Raw genomic sequence first — 18,674 nt, forward strand, 5'->3', positions numbered from 1 at the left:
ACAAATTATTTTCGAGCTATCAGACTGTTTACAGGAAGAAAGAACTTTCTAATTAATTTCGACAATTATAAAAATTAGCAGCAAAAATTTAAACAGCTTGTAGGTCCTCGGTAAGTTACGATCACTACACGGCATCTAGTCTTGACAAATAGTCTAAAAAATCGACTTTTCCAGCGTGTTGCAGCAGAACGATCCCCTAAAGCTGGAAGAGCGATCGGTGCGTGTTATCTTGGCGGCGACGACTGCGGGTTCGTTTATTGGAAATCAGCCCCTAGCTCGATAAAAACCGCGACTCGCAATGGCTGTCGGAGTCTCGGTTTCCCAAGGAATTCTTCGCCGAGCGAGATACTCGATCCCGCGGTAAAAATTTGATTTCGCTCGGGAATGGGGAACGAGAGGGGCAGGAAACGAAGGCATGCTCGACACCTTCGCTCGTTTCATATTCGCGATCCGACGAAACGGCGGAATCACGGTTCGCCTTGGGAATAGAGTCTGCTGCCTCTCCTCTCTACGCAGAGTCGCCGAATTTTACCCGGCTGAACGTCTTTGTCCGGGATATTGTGAATCCTCCCAGCCGAACCTCGAAATTCTAATTTGCTGTATTTTCTGTTTCCCCCGGGACTCGTCCAACTTGGCTCGAACGGGGAGCGTGGAGAATTTGAAAAAACGTCCTCGTCTTGTAAATGATCACTAGACTGCGGATCTTTATGCAAAATAAAAATGTTCTGCATTGATTGTGGGAAACAGTTGTAAAATAAACAGTGATTTCATCCTTTAATCTCTTGCTCTATGATTTACTTATATATATATATATATATATATATATATATATATATATGTATATATATATATATATAACTTATATCTATTGTATGCCTATATGTTCTCCAATAGCTAGGAAATATATTGTCAATAGTACATTGACAAAACCAAAGTAGAATTTTATTTCGGTCACAGGAAATTATTGACGTAAATTTTTATTAAAATCGTTCATCACGAGTCATACACGATATTTTAAGACAATGGGTTAATGACTTTACTGCATTGAAAACAACATTACAATATTCTTAAATTTTTCTAATCCTTTACAGTTTCATATTTCCCCCAGCCAATTTCTTCGCGAATGCATAAAGATCCGCAGTCTAATTATCACGATTTTATCCAAATTCCAAAGAAGTCCGTTCACTTTGCAGATCAATGCAAATTGATTTTATGCATTTATGAGATAAATGAGTAGGTAATTTAAAATAGCGAAAATGTAAGAGAAATTCAAACATACTAGTATTTTATTGTCAACCTACTAAACATAATAAGAAAGAAAATAAATTTCTATTTCACTCCAGTTTGTTGCAATTCAGGTAAGAAATTTTTATATCGCATAAAGATCCACAGTCTAATTATGAGCACACGAACATGAAAATATTCGACGTAATATTAACATTCACCTTCTTCGGAGCAAATGAAAGGTTGAAAGAGTACTTTCAGTATCGTACATCTCAACTCTTCCACTTTGAATTCGCTGCATAGATTACTTCCGTAACGCGACAAGGAGCGAGATAACGCATAATACGATGTCCTTCACAGAGGAAGAAAATGACGATCGCCGTCGTCGACGAAGGGTTAATTTGTTTGGTTACAGAGGATGCGGTGAACTAACCGTGGAGGCGAGAACTAGCAAACTGGACTAAGTAAGTTGGAATAGGGGATGGAGAAGAGACGTCTTTAGAAGAAAAGGGAAACCGAGAAGACGAGAAAGTGGAAGGTGAAAGACATGGGTCGGATCCCGTATAATTCCCGTAGACGGGGTGGCAAGAGGAAAAAAGATTTTAGGCTGAAGCAGGCTGATTCAACGCCACGGCGATGCGCCTTCCGAAGCACTTTGAAAGTATAATTCCGGCGGTCCGTAAAATCGTGCCTCGGCTCGTTCGGCCTAATGGGAAGCGTCCGCGCTTTTCAATTTGTTCGAGCAATTTCCTCTCCTCCATCGACCGGTCTCTCTCTCTCTCTCTCCCTTTTTCTCTCTATCTGCTTTCTGATTCTGGAATACGTCGCATCAACGACGACGACTGCCGAGTTATTCGCATAAGATTCGTCCGGCCAATACTTGGACTGTTCGTCGCCTCTCGGCCGCGAGCAATTACGGAGATCCAGGTGCATTCAGCCGGCAGCATCTGGCTGAACGTTTATGACCGTCGATGGGACCGGAAGAAGCTGAAGATGCGGGCCGTCGACGCGACGGATGGAGGGGAGAAAGAAGCGTCGGTAAAAGAAAAAGTGGATGAGAGTGGAACGGTCAAAGCTAATGGCATGGCGATCCTTTCTCCAGGACCAATCGGCAGAAAGATCGTACTCGAGTGGTTACACGGACGAGCATCGGGCGGCCCCAACAAACAAGATTCCATACGAACGAATTCAAAAATACTTGGATGACACATTTCAACTCCTTCTTTCCTAATTGACCCCCCTTGGCCATTATCTTACCCAAAAATTGATCTAACACTTTGCGAATATCCCAAAGAAACAACTAGCCCACTTATTTATCAAAATATCTTTTCTGAAATTGTTCAAAAATATCCAGATTGCATTCAAATCTTTACCGATGGCTCCAAATCAAATGAAGGGTGCAGCTACGCAATCATATTCCCAGATAATCGTAAATTATACAAATTACAAAATTTTTGTTCAATTTTCTTCGGTGAGGCCTACGCAATCTTATCCGTTGTGAAATCCATTATCAATGCCAAGGATTCAAAATACATTTTCTCTGACCCAATTAGCGTAATATCATGCCGAGCAAACGTTGATAACAAAAATCCTATAATCCAAAATATATTCAACACAATTTATAATACACATAAAAAAAATAAAGACATCGGAATGCCAGGGAATGAGGAAGCCGACACAGCTGCCAAAGAAGCTATGAAGGAAATATCCCAAAATCACCCGATCTCCCATAACGATCTAATTAACACTAGGTTTACGGACCTCTAGAAATAACTATTTCACATTATTTTATAAACATAACAAGTATGTGTCTAGCTAAATTTTTGGCCATTTTTCCAATAATGTACAGTTAGGAGCAAAACCGATCACACACACTTTAAATCAGAATAACTGTTTTATGAATGGGCCAAACGACTTCAATTTCCCTGTGAGGCTAGAAAAATTAGGTTAAATGGCGTCTAAAGAATATGTTAAAAAAATGCATTTGGTCGGAATTGTGAAAAACAATAGTAAAAATTGATTTTTACGACTTTTTTAGCTGGGCCAATAACGAAAATTTAAATGATGTGTTTGGTCAACTCGTATAAATTGTATACGTTCTGAAAATTCCATTGAAATTCGTTAATTGGTTTACAAGTTATAAACGATCAAAAATGGTAAAAATCGCAATTTTTCAAGAATTTCGGCCTTTTTACCACTTTTGATCGTTGATAACTCGTAAACCAATTAACCAATTTCAATGAAATTTTCAGAGCGTATATAATTTATATGAGCTGACCAAATACACCTTTAAAATTTTCGTTATTGGACCAGCTAAAAATGTCGTGAATATCAATTTTTACTATTCGCAATTGTTTTTCACAATTCCGACCAAATGCATTTTTTATACGTCTTTTACTAAACTAATTCTTCTAGCCTTACGGGGAAATTGAAGTCGTTTGGTCCATTCATAAAAAAGTTTTTCGGATTTAAAGTTTGTGTGATTTGGTTTTGCTCCTGAAGTGACCCCTAAACGATCAATAATATTGTCAATATTCGCTTCAATATTGACGCTCTATATTCAAGCGCGCATCAATATTCTCACCAAACTCATTCTGGCAAAATATTCGTGCTGCATGGTCGGGGCTGTTTCATTCTCTTTTTTAATTGTTCAACCGTAAAGTCTGGTATACATTGTTTCAATGCAACAATTATTTGCATTGCAATTATTTTTTTGTTTTTGTTAAAATAATCTTTTGACTTTCTACGCCACAATTCCGAATAATCACGAAATGGCGCTATACGCAGGGTTATGTATGCCGATCCCGAACGGAACCCTGATCACTAGAAGGTGAACTCGGTGGGTCAGCCATGTTCTCACTTCGCGGTCTCACAAGCAACTGATATTGAAGGAAATATTGACAATAAACCTCCTAGACGTTCAAACGGTTCTTCAATATTGACAGGAAATATAATTTTCTATCAATATCCGTCAATATTGATAGAACGCTTCAATACGCTCCTAGACGATCAATATTTCCATCAATATGGTCCTCCGTCAATATAGAAGCGAATATTGACAATATTATTGATCGTCTATGGGCCACTTTACAATCTTGATAAATAAATAAAATAAGATTCCATAGGAAAGGGCTTCGCATAATCGCGGATGACGACTGGAATTTCTGCGTGAATATCGGACCGAGAAGTCGCTTTATCTATAAATCGAAGAACGAAAAGCTTTCCGAGAACCATCGTGATTCCTCTTTCCCCGGGGAGACCATCTGTTCAACAAATATGTGTGCAAACCACTTTGCTCGCTATTAAAACGCGTGCCGCAGTTCGCGAGAACCGTAAAAAGACTTTTCGAACGAGTGTATCGAGAAATATTGACTCACCGTGGGCCGTGTTGACGCTGGGAACGCTGCTATTGGACGGTCACCTGAAACAGAGAAGAACCGTAGAATTTCTGTAGAACGATCGTCCCAAGAATTTGTATTCCACCAGCGATCGAACAAGATCGGTGATCGATTCGGGACTCCGAATTATTTCGACGGTTCACCGGACGCGATTAAAAATGAAACGCGACACAGGACGCATCTCCACGCTTTTATTGGACCGTCCGATGCATTAATGATGCGCCACGAGACGCGCGCACACGACAGTGTTTAACTCTATTGTGCCGAGGGAACCATAGTAGCGAAGTACTGTTTGCAAAATGACGCACGAGCGGGTACAATCCTGTAAAGTTTCCGTTCATCAAATAATAACGTGTCAGCTTTAATCGTGTAACAGCGTTAGCGTTAATAAATAGATTTTCTTCACTTCCCGTGACTAACCTGTTCTGCTGTAGATATTTGAACACGTAGCACGTTCGAAGTGAAATTTCATTGGGTGGATGTCTGTTTCGTGCAACGAATAAACAAGCGTATACAGCATTGTGCGTTCGCGATAAAAAAATATCCGCTCGAACGGGCAAGAAAGCGGTGAATTCCTATGGAAAATACGGCCGCGTGCAAGAAGATTATTCCCCGGCGAAAGAAACGTATCGTTCTTAATAAACCACTGTATCACGAAGGGACGCGTTACATACGGGGGTAATGGCCGGCGAAATTGCGATCGTAACACGGAACATGATCGTTACGCGGCGTGTTCCCCCAACAGAACATAAATCGCGGTCGGAGGCCATTCTTACGCGGTCTCGTCGCCATTATTTCGCCGATCTTCCGCGGGCCCGTTGCACCGTTGCTTCCGATACCCGGAGAAATACATCGAGATATTTCATCCCAACGTTCCGCAGACATCATTCGCGAACGCGTATCGCCATCGCTCATACGCGGACTACGGATTTTATGCATTCATTGCGAAAACAAGCGAATACATACATTAAAAGGACTCGAGAGTGTCTAAATTGTTATGGTATTATTCAAACTAAATATTTTACATAGTTTACATATTTTTTACAGCAGATCTTTAAGAAGAATTAAAATTATCTACCCGACTTGCAACAAACTGACAGCGGATCGTTATGCAAAATAGATATTGTCTGTCCGAATTGCGACACAAACTGGAGTGAAATAGAAAATTATTTTAGACAGCGTTTAGAGTACACAGCTGATCGTTATGCGAAACAAAAATTGTCCAGCTGAATCGCAACAAACTGGAGTGAAATGGAAAATTACCGTAAATCCTCTATAAACGCATAAAAGCTGTAGCAGATAAACGCAGAAAAAATATCCCCTTCACTTTAGTAATCTGATCTCGACTCGGGTATATCGGTGTGAACCACTACTAATGCGACGCGGAGAGTCGCAGTCGTCGGCACAGTTCAAAGGCCCTTGCGTCCCCACAATGTAACACCAATATTTAGTCTTTTTTATTGTTACTTATTTTTTATGAAACTTTCATCAATATATTCGTGGCATTTTTCTGATTAAAGAAAGACCAAACACGATATAATTTCAACTGTATTTAGTGGTTCAATTGACGATGAACGTATCGGGCGCAAGGAAGGACAGCGTATCGGAAAGAAAGAGACGCGGAGAGTCGCAGTCGCCGGCACAGTTGAGAGGCCCGCGCGTGGTCTCTTTTTACATGCGCTGTCCTTCTCTACGTTCGGCTCCACCTTTGAGGTTCAAAGAAATAGCTACCCGTCTCAGATAAACGCATACAGATCCCCCCGAGGCTTATGCGTTTATGCTGACAATACTGTATTTTCATTCGTAATATCTTTAACAGATTGAAAATGATATAAATGTTTTTACTGTTTTAAATTAAATTGTATAAATCTGCTGTCTCTTTATGAGCTACCTATTATGTCAGTTCCATATCCATAAAATAGAAGGGGACAATTTTTATTTTGCATGAAACACAGGCACGAATTCCCTGAAATTGTACTATTTACATTCCCCGATTTCTCTTTCATTTTTCACGACCGTTTTCTCCGAAACGCGAGCCTGTCACCCGAAGAATTTCATTTCTACCTTTTCCGGCAGTCCACTGTCTTCCGATAACGATCGAGAGTCAGTGGACGAGAGAGAGGGAAAGGGACCGGTCATTCCTTCGCACTCGAGGCGTCAGGTGAAAGAAAAATCCTTCGGCGAGAAGCCGTTTTCCCCACCGAAAAAGCACACCTTCAAAGGAAAGATATAAAAGAAAATGAAAAATATTGATCGGAACGCTGGCGACGGCGGCGAACGACTTGACGCGTTATCCGCTACCCGGCACATTGTGTTAGACCGAGGAGAGCTGCGCATGCATGTTCCTCAATGCGATGTCTGCTCTCGAGTACCGGGTCCGCTTCGATTCGACTCCGTTCGACTCTATTCCGCGCACTCCCTTTTTACTCTGCACCTTGTCCCAATAAATATTAACCCGACTCGAGCTATTTTTTTTCATTTTGTGCATACACAATGAGCATAAATTACTAAACATAATGTCTAGTAATTTATTAAGTACCAGTAAAAATAATGATCGTGATTCGTAGCTAAGCTCCTGGGTCCTGATACTAAATATATAAACGATTGAATTTGGTTAATGGATTCCTCAAATGCTGTTCCGCGAGCGGGAAAGATGAATTTGCTTCGTGTGTAATTGTTGTCAAAAGTTTAATGATGAATGAAATTCATGCGTTTCTTTATTCATAACTAGACTGCGGATCCTTATGTAACATAAAAAAAATATATAAAAAAAACTTTTTAAAAACCACGCTTATATTAAGATGCACTAAAGAGGAGAAAATAATTTTTTTAGTCAGTAGTGACCATAAACAAAAGCGTGGAGCGCTAAACTATATTGACGTAATCTTCGTGGGCGCTCCACGCTTTTATTTATAGTCACTAATGTCTAAAAAAATTTATTTTCTCCTTTCTAGTGCATTTTAATATAAGCGTGGTTTTTAAAAAGTTTTTTTATACATTTTTTTATTTTCTACTTTTCAGTCTTTTTTAAATGGAACGCAAGATATAGTAATACTTGTATAAAATAGTAAGATATAGAAACACGCGAGATAGAATGAGGGGATGACTCCGAGAGACGACGTCTCTTGATGGAGTCCGAAATTGTCCGAAATGGAACTGAATGAACGGAACACCACACTGACTGAGCTCCTTCGGTACGAAGTGAGCCAGTGGAGTGGGGATGAGTCGGAGTGGGAAGGGAGCGCTGACGCGCGGAGTGGGGATCGCTGAACGCGATGACGTACTACCGAGCGTCGCGCAGCGAGGTGTGACAGTTAAAATTTCAGTATTTTTTTTCTCCTAGACGTACAGTTTTTTTTAATTTGTTTTTTAATATTGCATTGTCATCCAGTTCTGAGCTATGTTCAAAGTTTCAAGTCTGTAGCTCATCGGGAAGTGGTTTAAAATTCGATTACAAGATTTGATGCATAGAACAACGACGCGGTAAGCTAATATAAGCATGGTAAAAAACTAATCGTAATGATTGCAGGACGCTGCAAACTGAAACTGATACATTGATATGCTTAAATATTTTTATGTCCGCTGCTTTAAATTGTACGTGTCTATTTTTGTCATAAATGCATAAAATCCGCAGTCTATTCGTGTGTACGATTTGATTTGTGAAAAGGTGGATTTGCGCTGTGCAAGGATGAATTCGGTGCGCAAAGCTGTATTACCGAAGTATCAAGGTGTATCTGCCGGTAATTTTCGTCTCGATCCACTAGCCTATCGAGATCATTAAGAAACCGCGATCGATCCATCGCGGTCCGAGGACCGGTCTTCATTTGGCCGGCGAGGAGTCCGTTCTTTCGGGTACATCGGAACTTCGCTTTGAGGACGCTTTGACGGGAAAGTCGACGCGCGAACGCGGTCGATACGCTTTGACGCCCGCGGTCTCCTTAATCTCTAGAGCGACATTATTCCGAGGTCGAATTTCTCTGGGCGAATCGACGAGGCCTGAGAGCCTCAGCCATTCCTCGGGACCAGAACTTCCTCCTCCTGGGAACGGTCGTACTCGGTTTCTCAAAGAGGAATCGAACTCGACGGAAAATCACATCGTCGATTCAAACTCGAATTTCATCGGAACGATTGGACTCGCGAGCCAAACAGCTTCGGAAATAAAAACATTTTCTCTGGAACACTACTTCGCCACACAGGACTGGTGCTCAACCATAATTCAACGAGATTCGGGCGGCTAGGTGGACGCGAACACTTGGTCTACGACGCGAGAGCCTCGTAACATGACGACTTTAAATAACTTTTAAGTTATTTGTTGTACAGGGTGTCACAAAATTTATATGTCGCCAGACACCATAGCGCGATTCTACACCCTCGATTTAATCGAAGACGACATCAGGAACACCCCGAAAAATTCACCTTGAACGTGAAAAACAAGGTGAAAAAAACCAAAATTTTGTTTTAAGATTTAAGATTTTTAATCTGAAATAAAATGAGGTTTTTTACCCAGTTTTTCACGTTCAAGGTCAATTTTGCGGGGGGTTCCTTATGTCGTGTTCGACTAAATCGGGACTCGGGACATACAGTCGTGGAAAAAATTAAGTGGACAGGTTTAGTGATCAACAAAATATCAATGCAATTTAAAACATAATTTTAACAAACCAGAATTGTATGGAACATTTTTTAGTTAACAAAGTGTACTTTAATGAAATAAACAATAATATCAATAATAATAATTAATATAATAGAATATATTATCATTAATCAAAATTGTGTACAATTTTTGCTGGTCAAAATTAAGTGTACACTCTATAAATATTTAGAAAATAAGCAATTAGTATTTGGTATCGTAACCTCTTGCTTTAATTACTGCTTCTAATCGTCGTGTAATGCTTTCCACCAGTTTTTGGAGGTAACTTCGATCAATTTGTTGAAATTTTAATTGCAATTCGTTTAAAAATACTGTTTTATTATGGCGTTTTTCTAATGGTATTTCCGAATCTAATAAGTTCCATAAATTTTCTATAGGATTAAGATCTGCACTTTGTGAAAGCCAATCGAGACCATTTATCCCACAATCTTGTAAAAATTTTTTCGTTCTCTTCGCCATATGCTTAGGATCATTATCCTGTTGTAGCATCCATCCCTCATCGAGATCCATTTTTAGGGTTGACTCTGCCATATTTTTCATTTAAAATGTCAATAAACTTATCTGCATTCATGATGCCTTGGATGGGTGCTAAATTTCCAACCCCATACCAAGAAAAACATCTGCATACCATTATGCATACCCCTCCATGTTTGACGGCAGGCACCACATACTACTTCTTGAGAGCTTCATTCGGTTTTCTCCACACTCGTGTTCTCTCTTTCTGATTTAATAACTCAAATTTGCTCTCGTCACTCGATATAATTTTTCTCCTAAATGATAATGGCTTATTCACATATTTTTTTGCAAAAGCTAAACGTTTCTTTTTATGCACTTTACTAATGTGTGGCTTGCGTCTAGGTAAACAACTCTTTAGATTAACTTCTTTCAATCTTCGTCTCAAAGTTCTTAAAGAAATATGTAATTGTACAGTTTCAACAATAATTCGTGATGAATTTGTGTTACGTTTTCGTCCTCGACCGATTAAATTTTCAACAGTATCATACCGTAAATACTTGCAATAAATTTTCAGCTATTTTACGATAACTTAGTCCATTTTTGCACTCTGAAACAATTAACTTTCGCAGATGCACGGGAAATTCTTCTCGCCTCTTAGACATGTTCGGTTTATATTTCTAATCTTGCTTAAACAAAAGTTCAATGTCTACTGAGGACGAATGACACCGCACAATGCGAGAGTCGAACGATTGTAAATAAAGCTTGAAATGAATAATTCCTAAAATATTCGCAAGAGAGTGTGCGTGGAGGAGAAGAGTCAGCGTGTATGCAGGTTTCGAGTCGAGTGCACCGAGTCGGCGACACTCGGCATTGATTTACCGGAGAACAGAAAGGGAGAGAGTGGAAGAGAGAGAGAGAGAGAAACAGCTCTCGCGCTTTAGATTCTCACCGCTAAAGAGGCGCGCGCGAAAGGGTTTCGCGATATTTATTCGCGAGACTTCGCGCCTCGATCTGTCTATTGACTGAACACCACAGCCAGAGGACTTTAAAAGCATCCTTCCGCGGAGCCTAGTGAATTTCTATATTGAAGGATCTAGAATGCGACCGTCCATCACATCAGGAGTTGTGTGCAACGATCATGCTTGCGAATGAAGCCGTTCATGTTCTCTTTACATCCTTTGCATCTCTTTACATCCTGGCCGATTAATTGGATTGTCCGAAATTGACTACTTAAAAGTCGATTTCCACCCCTTCATGTTTCCTTTATATCCTGATCCACTGATACATTCGTTCGACATTTTATTGTTCAAGCAGTGGATAGAGTTATCAATGTTAATAAACGAACGTTAATATAAACAACGTTCAATTAACGACTGACAAATTTTATAAACAAAACGCTTCCTCGTGCACAAATTCATTTCGCTCATTTCATTCTCATTCTCACCACACATATCCACACATCTATAAAATCTAAAATTGAGTGCTTCAAAGACAATTTTGATGAATAATGTTTATGGATCTTCTTCTTGGTTAATGATCGATTGAATGTGCGACGCTCGTAACAAAATTATCGTCGAAGGAAGACGCGCAAGCACGTTGAACGAGCAATTTCGTCCGCTAAGATATTCTGCGCATAGTCTTCGCAGAGAACCGTGCATCGCTGTGTCTTCCAGCGATGGTTCGATTAAGAATTCGTTCTCGATTACGTTTGATCGACTCCGTAGCGAGAAGCACAGCGGTGCGGCGTGTAACGGTAGGCGCCGGAAATCGGTTGTCGCGGAAACAACACGGCTGAAACCGAAGAGTGCCGAGAGAGGGGCTGGCCTCTTCGCGGAAATGAAAATGTTCTCGTTCCGCCGACGTGAAAAAAAAAACAAGAAAGAGAGTAAAACAAACGGTAGGACCGTCTGTCTCCGCGCGCACGGCGAACGTTAAATAGAACAGCAACGAGCAGTCGTCGTCTCTCGCGAATCCCGGTTCTTCGCGATAATGCGACTCGCGTTCAAGAGATCCTTCGAGAGCCCTTGCGAAACGAGATTACGGTTCGCAGCATGATCTTGAAACGTTTCTCATCTCTCCCCGGCTCTCTATTTTTATTTTCGACCACGAACAGTAGCTTTCGTTCCTCTGAAAAAAACACTGCTGGATTATACCTGTTCGTGGGAACGTTTCGCTGAACATTTTCGAGCGTGAAAATATCTCAGCATTGTTTGTGCGATCGGTAACCCCGTCGGGCCGGTTAGGCGAACGCGACCGGGACCTCGTGTTTCCGGGACGGTGGTTTTTCAGATGAAACGACGAGCCACCGGTGTGGTGGCTTTGCCTCTCCGTTGTTGACGAAACGACCGAGGTTCACCGATGAAAAACCTTCGAAAAGCTCGCTGTTTGCCGAGCGGACCCGCTAAATGCTCGCCCACACCCACCGGAACCGCTGAATCAACCGAATCGTTGTTCTATACTCGCTGCATCTTCCCCGACGAACATATTACAACGTGTCCTAAGCCAAAAATGTTATTGTTCCAAGAACGTTTACGGCTACTTTCGATCGTCAGCTTTTAATCGTCGCTTTCAGCTACGCCCTTCCGTTTGTCAATTTTTATTTCGACTTAAAAGACTTTTCGAATTGTTCAGCGAACACTAGGGATGGGATCAACTTCAATATGTACTCACGAATCCGAGTCAATTTCAATAACCAAGTTTCATTTCATGGGTTTCGATTACTACTTAAAAGCAATAATGTTTCAATGATTATATTTGGAAAGTATTCAGTTTATACAAACTGATATCGAACCTCGGAATGAATAATTACAAGTTTCAAAAAGATACTTATATGTACTTCGATGTTGAAAGGAATCGAATCTTTCATGAGTAGTACTCGAATCTTGGCAATCAGAACTGCATAGTAGATTTTAAGCATTTTCTTTATTAAATTCGTAACTATTTAAGAATATCCCAGATTATTCCATTTCTTTTTTTATCCAGGAACAACATAATTGATTTTAAAGGTAAAAGATATAATGATTAGGAAAATCAGAGAATTTCCGGTACGATATTCATAAAAGTTTGGAATCTGTTCGACTAAGATTCAAATATACTTGCAAGTATTATTTCCGTTTACCAAAGTACTTGTAAAGGGTTCGAAACTGTCTGGCGTAGGTTCGAGTATACGTAGGAGTACTATTTCTATTTTTCGAAGTACTTATAGAGAGTTCGAATTCAATCAAAGTTCGAATCTGTTTGCGAGGTACTTGATCCCATCCCTAGCGAACACCCTCTGCCAAATTCGAACTTTTAATCGTAGAACAACCGAACCTGTCAGAATGGGTTTCAATAACTAATTCGTAGTGGAATAACTAATTCTGACCTGTCATTAGATTTTCGGTGCATAAAATGTTATTTCTAAAAATCGAATGCGACCAAAACATGAATGTCTTTTGCTACTTTCCGGAATGTTGCTGCTCAAATGTAACAACAAAGGGAGAAATGGGTTTCCATAACTAATTCTGAAATTATCATGCGTAAGGAAATTATGTGGACGAGTTATTACTAATCTAGTTATTACTAGACTGAGCACCTTTATGCATTTATAGCAAAATTTAGTATATGAAATTCGAAGTTGTTGAAAAATTTTTAAAATATTTACTATTAAGATCATTACAGGAAAAAGTAACATTCAATTTAGTTCCAATTTCTTGCAATCGGTGCAGAAGATTTTTATTTTGCATAAAGAGATCCACAGTTTAGTAATAACTAATTCTGTCCTGTCACTAGGTTCTAGATAAGGCGTTACGACGATGTCCAAAAATCGAACGCGACCAAAACATAAATTTCTTTTGCTGCTTTCGGGAATGTTACTACTCGAATGTAACAATAAAAGTAGAATCGTCGAGATAAGAGCATTCTTATTCATTCTTCGTAGCGATGCAAATGGGGTAAATCCGACAGGGACAACTAGCTCGGCATTCCGAGAACCGTGTCTGATCCATGAAGCTCTCATCCCCCTGCAAAAGCCGGCAACTATGGTCGACATTAAATAACACGGGCGCATAATACGCGAAGGCAACACGCCACGCCAGGCCACGCCACGCTCCGGATGCCCCAATAAAATATTCGATACTTTGCATAGCGAAAAGTTCCGACCGAACTGTCGTTCCGAGTTTCACCGAAGTAAAACTAACTGGAGCATTCGGAAAACAGATCTATGGGGTGGGAGGAAGAGAGAGAGAGAGAGAGAGAGAGAGAGAGAACGAGAGTATGCACAGTTCGCTGGGAACACGTGCCTGCATCACTTGGCCCGACGCAGCCATCGCTCGTGAATGATTTAGCCTTTCTATTCGACGGCTGCGAGAGTTCGATCCGTGAACATTTTTCTTTCTTGTTTTTAACAGCCCTACCGACACGCTCGCTGATAGAACTGCGACCATAATCGATCTCTCGAAAAGTGCAACGAATTTTTTCGCCGCGCTGACCATCCACTCTCTGCAACCTCTCTAAAATTAGACGTACTGAAAGTTACTTGTTCAATCGAACAGAACCGGACCGGTTCAGATTTCCGGGCAGAGCCTCTCTGCAGATTCTGCCCAGAAATTCATTCTCGAACGTGGACAAATCATTCTGGAACAAAGTTTACTAAAAACGAAGCAGAACATTTTTCAAAGACCAAAGATTGAAAAAGGACTGGGAAACTGATTGTGTCTGTTTCAATCAAAGGATTGAACAGGAGGACCAGCGCCCCCAAGAATTTGAAACTGCCGAGCATCGAATCAGGTTTGATCGAGCACCGAGCTTTATTTCGACGATCGGACACGTCGCGCGACACGAATCGAATTTTCCTCTTGAACGGTTAATTAATTCGTTTTCGTCGGCGCGAGTATTACCGGCTTGTCGGTGACGTCACCATTTCCATTCCCTCTATTAGATGAAAATTCGCGGCACTCGCTATAATCCAGCATTATAACAGGTAAGTGCAGTTGCAATGGATTCCGATCCGACTAACGCCGAAATATGCAATAATATTCAGCAGGAATTAACACGTCCGCTGTACACGAACGGATCGACCAAAGTGATGCAACAAATTAATATAGAAAACGATTCACAGAAGCAGTGATCCAAAGATTGACCGTGCAATTAATTTAGAAAAGTTTGAAGTGAAACTTCTTTGCTGAGGGGGCTACAATTTTCTAGCGTTACGGAAGTGACGAAGCGAATAACCTCGAATAGTTTGACAAGTAACATTTTCATAATTAATTTACTAACTTCAAAGACTTCATTGGTGAACTTTTAAGATTGTAGAATGTAAAATGCAGCCTTGGCTACATTCCCATTTCAGTTTTATGCAGGTTTCGTGCTTAAATTGTTAGTCATTAACAAATTTTGGAGTAGTGGTATGTTATGTATGTCTGTCCTTGTCGCACAGTTCGACCCTCTTTGTCTTACGCATTATGGGAACTTCCGAAACAATCAGCCCGCGCAACAATTGTTAATAATTCACATGCAGTTTCTCATCGGATTTTGTTCCGACTGAAAGATTTATAAACAATTATCCATATTTTAAACAATAATGCCCCAAATAAAAAAGTTATAAGAAATGCCTTTGTAAATTATAATCTTTGGAAAATCTTTTTTGCATATCATTTCGTATACCAATGCTTCTAATTGGTTATAAAAAGATGAGGTCGTTTGGTACAATTATAAAAAAGTTATTAATTTTAAAAGGGTGTACGAATACTTTGTACACCCACTGCATATGTTCAAAACCTTGAAGTGCCTTATCATTTTGACCACCAGTGTATGTACAATTTTACAGATTGACTTTTCATCGCATTTTCAGAGCAAATGCCCTACTGTGCGCTGTCTACTAGGCGAACGAAAATCATGTGTCCGGCCATGACCATCGGAAGCTACTGCGGCTGACGTCTGACCGCAATCGGTCAAGACTACTGAATCCCATGTCGCATTGCCGAAATAATATCTCCTCTTACGAGCACGCTCGCTGAAGCTACCGTTACCCTGAACAATTTTTTAGTACAACCATAATTTACAAACTCCTCTGTCCACAATCTCGATGAACAGACATTATCGAAATATTATTTTCTCTGTTAACAATGTTAACGATCTTTCAGCATCGTAGCGAACGATTAACAGCGAATGTTTAACTTACGGAAACTGGAGGCAAATAGAAATTAGTTCGATCGACTAATCGCTCCGTCGAAACGTAAATAAAAGGAAAATCGCATTAAATTTTATTGATTGAGTCAGTTGTTCGCCGAGCTAACGCGATTCCCTTCGAATTCGTTTTCACTGTATTAAATTGCAATTATGTACTATTACATAAGTATAGACAATTATATACAATGAACAATTTCACAAAGATTTGTTTGAAATTGTTCAGTGTACGAATACTTTCTACACCCACTGTGTATACTATTATATAAATTACAATTAGATTACTGGAAACGATCTATAAAATTACTAAAGGTCGTATAAAAACATTTGCGAAGCAATCCAGAAGACAATTGGCAAGTTACGACATCTGACCGGTTCGGCAGGTATATAAAAAGAACGGGAAGAGAGAGAGAAAGAGAGAAGACTGCGGCTAATAAGAAAAGCGAAACGATCGTGAGCTCGAACGAAGGTTATTAACAGCAACCGGCGCGGCGACCGGCGTGTTCATGAATTTTTTACGAGAGGAGCCGCCTATAATGTATCGTAACATCCGGCCGAAGTTATGAAGTCACTTTTACGAAGCTACCTTTGCCTTTAATCCACCTTAACGGTTAAAGGCGTCACGGTCGGATATTTGATCGCGAGCACGAGCGGTGCTTAACCGTCCTCTATTGAATCACATTTACATCGGCGATCGTAGCCAATCCAACGCGACGGCACAAAGAGGCGAAGCGGTCGAATAAACGACTGCGAGATCATCAGAACCCGGGAACTCGAGCAGCTAACTCTGCTGGATCCGCCTCGAGCGATCGAACTGAGTCGGTCTCAATTTTTTTCTCAAATTTATTGACATTCTCGCCGACTTTTCACTGTTGTAGCAGACGTTTCTGGGCGACTTAAAATTGATAAACGTTAGAATTCGTGGAATTGGAAGCGCGCAGGAGCCTTTCCGATAAAATCATGACACAAGAGTTAGAGTTGCCATTTTGTTATATGTAAATACATAAAATCTACAGTAAACTCCCGTATTTTAAAGATATTTTAGGTGATAACATTAGGTGACTCACCCTGTATATGTGTACAGTACTTTTAAACAATTTCGTAATCGCGTTATACGGAAGCCGACTGTACAGCTATCCGTTCGATATTAATTTTACGAGAGAAATATTCATATTACGATCGACACCTGACGCCAGAGTTTATTTAGTGCTAGCAGAGGGTCTGACCCCTCTTAACTTTCCTGTGGTTTTGTTATAAACACATCAAATCTGCAGCTATCCGATCGACATTAATTTAGCAAGTGAAATATTCATGTTACTGTCCATACCTGCCGCCAGAGTTTTTAGAGTATTTAGTTCTAGCGAAGACTCCAATAAAAACCAGCGAGTCTGGAAAAACAACGAACACGAGGAGAATAAAACAAGCCCGGGCTTTAAAAGCTATTCGAAACTAATTGTGAGCCATTCTACCGGGTAGAAGAAGCTGCAATTACAGCGGCTGAGGAAGCTGCATATGCAATTAGTCTGCCGAGTAATGACAAAGATTGGATTTAATTCTCGAGTTACCAAGACTGGAACCGCGAAGCTTGTGCGAGTTCCAGTTCAGAGAAGATTTATGTTCGTGAATACATTTCTCCTATCCCGTGTTTTTCATATTTAACACTGTTAACGAGAATTACAATTAAGTATCAAAATTTCATTACTCCGTTTCTGGCGTTCCCTACGTGTTCTTGACTGGCGATGATCTTGAATCGAGAAACGGTGGCTGCTCGCCGAGAAATACAATTACAATGTTCGAGAGCTAAGAATTAGATCCGTAGGGAGGTCGGACGTAAGATTTCTTGCTCTCCCAGTTCTCGGATGGTTTCTTCTGGTTATTCTCTCTCTTTTTCTTTCTTTTCCTTTCGGCCTTTGTCTCGCTCTCCGTCTTGCATCGCGACTTTTGTGCTCGCGGCCGAGCGAACAACTGTTGAAAGAACTTCGCCGCGGCCCCGACAGGAATAATTGCGAACTGCGGAGGACTCCTGTCGCGTGTGGTCAGCATTGTGAATTCCAAGTTCGCATGCCGGGCCGACTCGCGCAGCCCAGTTACAACAGTTTAATTAAATTACGCCGCTGGATATTCTTTCCCGACGGATTTCTTCTCGATGTGCCTGCTCCTCCTTGCGAACTCGACACCGCGAAACCAACGAGCCTTGCCGCGATCATCGACGACCGCTATACAGTAGGACCTCTATTATCCGAGCCGATGGTATCTGAAGTCTCTATTACCCCCACCAAGCTTCAAATTTAAATAGCTTAATGTAAGGCAATCCACATGTAACGCTGTTTATTATACAAATCCATAAAGGTTGAAGCTGGCAGGTTGATTAAGCTATTGTTCTATTATACGACCTCTCAGGTGTTCTTGTTTGGTTCGGACAATCGAAGTTCTACTGTATTTTCCATGGGTGGTCAACGCTGAACAGTCAAATAGGCTGCTCTTTACTTTACCGGACTCAAAATTTGTGCCTCTCTCCTACGAATTATGATGTATTTGGTATGTAATCCAGTAGATTTGTACCCGGCGCGGATGCAGATCGAAGTTTCGTACCTCTAGGATCAATAGTTGAGGAGTTATGGTCGCTTAAGGTTGAGCATATTTCCAGTTTCTTGACAGGTAAGAGCGCCGCCATATTGGTTTGTAGTGACGGTCGCACGCCGCTTACCGAGTTGGTTAGGATTAGGTCGAGGGGTGTCGGCAAGGTAAGCGGCTCGCGGTCGTCACTACAAACCAATATGGCG

General features: G+C 40.7%; 1 protein-coding gene across 2 annotated transcripts in view; it reads right to left on the reverse strand.

The window, feature by feature from the left end:
• Nachra3 (nicotinic acetylcholine receptor alpha3 subunit) overlaps positions 1 to 18,674 on the reverse strand; it is a 181,040-nt gene that overhangs the window by 136,739 nt on the left and 25,627 nt on the right. For both annotated transcript variants that reach the window (XM_076422781.1, XM_076422780.1), the window contains exon 2: positions 4,602 to 4,645. The gene's annotated coding sequence lies outside the window, so the exon portion shown is untranslated. The remainder of the gene's footprint in view (positions 1 to 4,601; positions 4,646 to 18,674) is intronic.

Source organism: Lasioglossum baleicum, chromosome 4 (genome assembly GCF_051020765.1).
Source record: "Lasioglossum baleicum chromosome 4, iyLasBale1, whole genome shotgun sequence".
Classification (NCBI taxonomy): domain Eukaryota; kingdom Metazoa; phylum Arthropoda; class Insecta; order Hymenoptera; family Halictidae; genus Lasioglossum; species Lasioglossum baleicum.